We start from the raw sequence: 5469 nt of genomic DNA, 5'->3' as shown, positions 1-5469 counted from the left end.
ACATCCAATTTCATAATTTGGTTTCAGTTAATAAGTATAAATTCGAAACATACCACATATCATATCATCCATAACTCAAATGATTCATTTAAGCAAACATATTGTCTAGTTCTAAATTTAAAATATAATAGTTCTAATACGATACAAAATAAAAGTAATAGAGATACAGTAATAACTAAGGTAGTTAAAAGTTTCGCCAAACTTTTAACTACGATCCTTTGAGGTACTCCCACAAAATTTTCATAAAAAAACCCCTGGCCCTTTTGCCTTCGCGCAATGACCGTTGGGGAGAGACTAAACCGCCTTTTCATTCCCTTCCTCTTTCCTCAAGAAACCCTAGCGAGGGAGGATGTGAAAGAGGGACGATGAGTTCAAGCGATGGGATGCGACAACATTGAGGTTTGTCCGAGTGACAAACCTGTCGTTTCTGCTGCTGCAGATGTCAAAATCAGCTGTGCGCCTCAGGATAACAACATCATTGCTTTGGAATGCTGTGATCTTTGGGTAAAATCTTAGTTTTTTTTTTCCTTTTTCGTGTTAGTTTTTGGGGGTTTTCGGTTGATTTAGGGGTTTTGTTTCTGTGATGGCTTTGGTTGCAGCCCTGATGATACTCTCTGGGATGGAGGTGAGGTTTCTCTCTTTTTATTGTTGTTTTTGTTATATATATGTTTTTCATTTCTTTTTTTTTTGTTCGTTGATCCGTGAGGAAGATTAGTTTTTAATTTTATTTTTCGGTGTTTCTGTTCGTGCTGGATGTGTGCTAAAGGTCGTGCTTTGCTAGGGTTTCGGTTGTGATTGTTGTGGAGTACTGGATTTGTTTTTTTGGATCTTTCGGCCTGATGATTTGAAAATTGTGGCAATCGGATCGTTTTAGGGTTGTTTTGTTGATCACGGTATTCTTCTTTGCTTCCTTGGATGTTGTTTTAGGGACTGCTAGGGTTCATCTGTTTTTTCCTCTATGGTTTCTTTGTTCATCTTGTGGAGATGGTCTGCCAGGCACTATTTCAATCATCGCTCAAACTAATGTTTCCCTTGATAGGATTGAAGATATGCAACCGAATGCAGTTGAGAAGTTATCTAAAGACTCGTCTATGCTGACAATCAAAATATGTGATGGAGTTTTCTCTTGGGATCCATCTTCTGATGCTCCTACTCTGCAAAATCTTAACTTGAAAGTACATCATGGAATGGAGGTTGCTGTCTGTGGAACTGTTGGTTCAGGCAAAACACGCCTGCTTTCTTGCATCTTAGGTGAGGTTCCAAGGATATCTGGAACTGTTCGATTTGGTGGAAAAATAGCCTACCCGAGTGGTGCCCATAAACAGAGAGTATAAATTGCACATGCACTCTACCAGGATACTGACATTTATTTGTTTGATGATCCTTTTAGTGCTGTAGATGCTTACATTGGAACTCATCTCTTTATTGTATGTATGCTCTGTTTGCAACTATAGATTTCCTGCGTTTAGTGTTTCATCAGTTTACCTGAGGCAATCCCTTCATACTAAATTGTTATTTGAAATTAAAAGCCTTCACATTTTCTGCTTATTATTATCTATTTGTATTGTTGCTCTTTTGTATTTTTTGTTCCTCATTTTCTCATATTTTGAAGTTTCTCATTGTTAAGGGTATATATATTATAATTGAAACACTTGACATACACGTTCAATTTATTGGCCTTACGTGATGAACGTTACTCTTTCAGGAGTGTGCATGGTTTCTTGGGTTAAAAAACAGTCATATATGTGACCCATCAAGTGGAATTTTAGCCCACTGCCGACCTTGTTTTGGTGAACTTTTGGTATCTATGCTTATTGTCTTTTGTTATTTATGATAAACTAGCATGCTGAATACGATAGAAGAGCAAAAGAATGGCTGAACAGTAAAAAAAAAAATACCATTAACTACGACCATTAGTCATAGTTAATAAACATCTCTGGCTATAGTTAATAGTTTGTCATTACCAAGTCATTTTTCTCATTTGCTACCGCTATCGGCCGTAGTTAATGTTATGCTCATTTATTACAACCACTGGTTATATTCAATGAACAGCAGTTACTACGATCGAATCATAGTTAATGTTATTAGGTACGGTACTATCCACTATGAATCCGCTATGGTTGTTGGCCGTAGTTAAAGCTTATTTACTATGGCTTTTATAGCATTAACTACAGCCAACAATCGTAGTTAATAGTACAGAATTTTGTAGTGATACATCAATTGAAATAAATAGTTTTAATGACTTAATAAAAATCTAATTGGGATCCCAAAGAAAGTGTGATTCTTGGCACCACCCTCACATCCTGACATCACCTTCATTGCAACTACTCATCACCTCAATGATTTACATAGGGTCAGGCTTATCGAGTCTAGTAGGTACAATAACATTTCATGTTTATATAGGTCTATACATAAAACCCTCATTCATTCAGGACATATGCATTTCATCATGATAAGCATATTGTATTCAAAATGCTAAATATATAACGCATAACCATGATATACAATTATCAAGATAGAGAGAGTCATCTCTCCTAGTCAGCTACACTGGGAAGCATGATGTGGATGAGAGCCGTAGGCAAGGGAGGGAGAAAAGGTGATCCCTTTAGGTCGATGGTAGGTGTGAAAGAGATGCGTGGGAGAAACATATTCTCTCAGAGAACAAAAATACAAACCAATAATGAAGCTTAGAAAAATCTTTTAATATACTTCATTAATTATAAACTAAGTATGATACATCTATATATAGATTTATAGAGGGCAAAAGGATAAAAAATATACATAGTTTTCACCCTAGAGAGGACTCTAGGGGGCGTCCCACCAGAGTCCTAATCTAGGCAAGACTCTGGGCTGCGCAGGTTTCTTTAAGAGTCCTAGGAGGGGGAATCTCCCTCTAAGTGTTCCAGCTCGGCAGGACTTTAGCTGTGTGGGTCCTGGCTGTGGTGGATCTGGCTATTCATACCTGAGCAGGAAATGGTCTGTAACAGTTCACCCATCTCAAACTCGCCTTGCCCCCAAGGCAAAAAATTTGGAAACTGGGCTGGGCTGCAACTGGTTATCTTCCTCTCCTCTTGGATCAAACGCTCCTGAACCAACCATCTAAGTGTGAGCTCAGATGATGCTCAAGTAATTGTCTGTCAATTGTATCAAATGTCGCTTTGAACACATAATGTGCCTCAGATTGTTCTAGTCACTAGGGACTTGCTGTAGTGATGACCCACAGCTAGAGTAGGGTGAGAATTGGTGACAAGGGATGCATGAGCACAAGGCATAGCAGTAATGAAAGGACACACAAGCCATTAAGCATTGCAGTAATGTAGGAGTGTGTGGTCGCAAGACGCTACAACAATATTGGGGCATGTTGGCTATGTGGTTGCTTTATGAAGACACTGAAACACAATTGTCTTGACCTGCTTACAAGCGGTGGTGCACAAAAACAACAACATGGTAGGGTTGTACGAGTTAGATGTCGAATAGGTGATGCCCTTCACTAACTTGTATTTATGCTCGGTAGAGGCAACAATCAACAATGTCGAATAAAAACTCATTCTGCCCACAACTGAATCGAGCGAGCACTTGCTGCATTTCAGTACACCCGTAGTGGCCATTGAGGGGTTTTTTAATCATGCCTTCTTCGAAGAATGATGTAAGATTCACATCATAGAGAACTAGATCCATTTTATGATAATCTTCATATGGTCCCTCGAAGAACGATGGAAGATCAGCAAAATAAATGATCCAGTCCAAGTCCATTCTTTTCATTCGCTCAGCAAATTTGCGCTGCCACAAGGCATTTTTTATCTTGCACCTTTCATGCTCTTCCTTGAACCTTTTATGCTCCTCCTTGAAGCATTCACGGCACTCCCGTGAAAGTTCAATTTTAAGTATTTTGTGTTTTGCACACAATACATGCCAAATTTGATGTTGCATATCATGTGGTTGACTAGAAAATTTAATTTTGAATTCAATACAACAAACTGTGCTGCCAAATTCCTCATGGGTTAATGGGAATCACGATTTTGTTGTGCTGAATTGGGTATCACACTATAGTGCCATGCTACACTACTGTGGAAGAGCTGAGTGTGATGCCCATCGATCCACAAGCGAATGAGGATGAATTTGAAGAAGCCAATCAGTTCTACAGTGTAAAAAATCCTTAGGAGCAGTTTGGGACAACCCCCATGAGCGAACAATCCACAGATTGGCCAAAATAATGCTTTAAAAGCACGCTAGATGGCATACACGTTCACTCTGGATCTTCGAAAAACTCGGTGGTCCCTTGGCTCTAACTCTACTCTAGGTTTTAAGATTGACTTTAGCCTTGGTCTTCTGGTCAAAAGTCTAAGGTATGTAAAACTGATTTTTTGGGATTTTTCAGGGTTTTTAAAAGGTCAGAACTAATTAATTTTTGGGATGGGTCAGGGCATTACAGATTCAGTTCAGTTTTCGAGAACAGATCTAAGTGATCTAGATGAATTTTTTAGGATCTGTAAGTTAGGTTTTAAGGCTAATACATGTATGTTCCCAAGGTAAAGTTTTCAAGATTTATGGATCTAGGATCAAGCCTAAAGATTTTTTTGATGTTTAAAAATGTTAGGTCATCAAGATCCAAATGTTGGATTTGACAAGTTTTGGTAGAATGATGTTGGCATTGCATTTGTGAAAATGTGATTATACCTGATACGGTTTCATCTTAACCCTTGCAACCTCTCTCTATCTCTCTCTTCTGCCTTTCAAAATGAACAAATTATGGTGATATTTTGAAGATATTATATAGTTAAAAATTGTAAATATAGCGATTCTATTGCAACATTTATGTTAATATTTGCTATTTGCTGTAAAAGAAAGATGACTTTTTTTTAGAGAATAAAAATTAATTGATGTATCAATTTAGTCCACATAGGGCATAGATGTAGGTTTGATGAGATATCTCACCCATAGTGACAAATAACACGAGATTTATGAAAATCTTGCAATAATATCATGAGAAATTGCATGAAAGTTTAAAACGACAATTTCTCGCGAGATTTTCAAAATATTGTGAGATTTCTGAAAAAACAGAAATTCTGCAATTTAAACATGATATTTACTTTTTAAATGGCTATTTATCATGAAAAAACCATGTATTTTTATTTTTAAATAATTTTTATTAATATTTTCTTATAAAAAATAAGTTATATATTTTTAATTTATTTTTTTATTGCCGAGATTATGCCAAAAAAATATGAGATTTATGAAAATTTTCAATTTCTTGCGAATTTTTGAAAAATAAGATTTTGTCTTGTCACTATGATCTGACCCACCATGCGAGAATAGCATAGAGGCCCATAACAGAGTGGACACTCTATCTACCCATAAACCGCAACATAAAATACATTAATAAAACAAAAACAGAAATTGCACTACGTTCCAACAGCACCCTCTAAGATACCACTCTTCTTCCCCCGATCCAGTCCGTGGTGTCCCTAG

The 5469-nt window shown here is 37.1% G+C and overlaps 1 long non-coding RNA gene across 1 annotated transcript; it reads left to right on the top strand.

The window, feature by feature from the left end:
• Window positions 1-281: 281 nt before the first annotated feature.
• Window positions 282-1543, top strand: LOC149814648 (uncharacterized). Its single transcript, XR_016428070.1, has 3 exons — window positions 282-504; window positions 600-625; window positions 1040-1543. It is a non-coding gene; the product is annotated as an uncharacterized LOC149814648 (long non-coding RNA).
• Window positions 1544-5469: the final 3926 nt, after the last annotated feature.

This window comes from Nuphar pumila, chromosome 15 (assembly GCF_984573655.1).
Source record: "Nuphar pumila chromosome 15, dmNupPumi1.hap1.1, whole genome shotgun sequence".
Classification (NCBI taxonomy): domain Eukaryota; kingdom Viridiplantae; phylum Streptophyta; class Magnoliopsida; order Nymphaeales; family Nymphaeaceae; genus Nuphar; species Nuphar pumila.
Note: the sequence above shows the minus strand (reverse complement) of the source record. Positions and strands in the feature narration are given on the sequence as shown.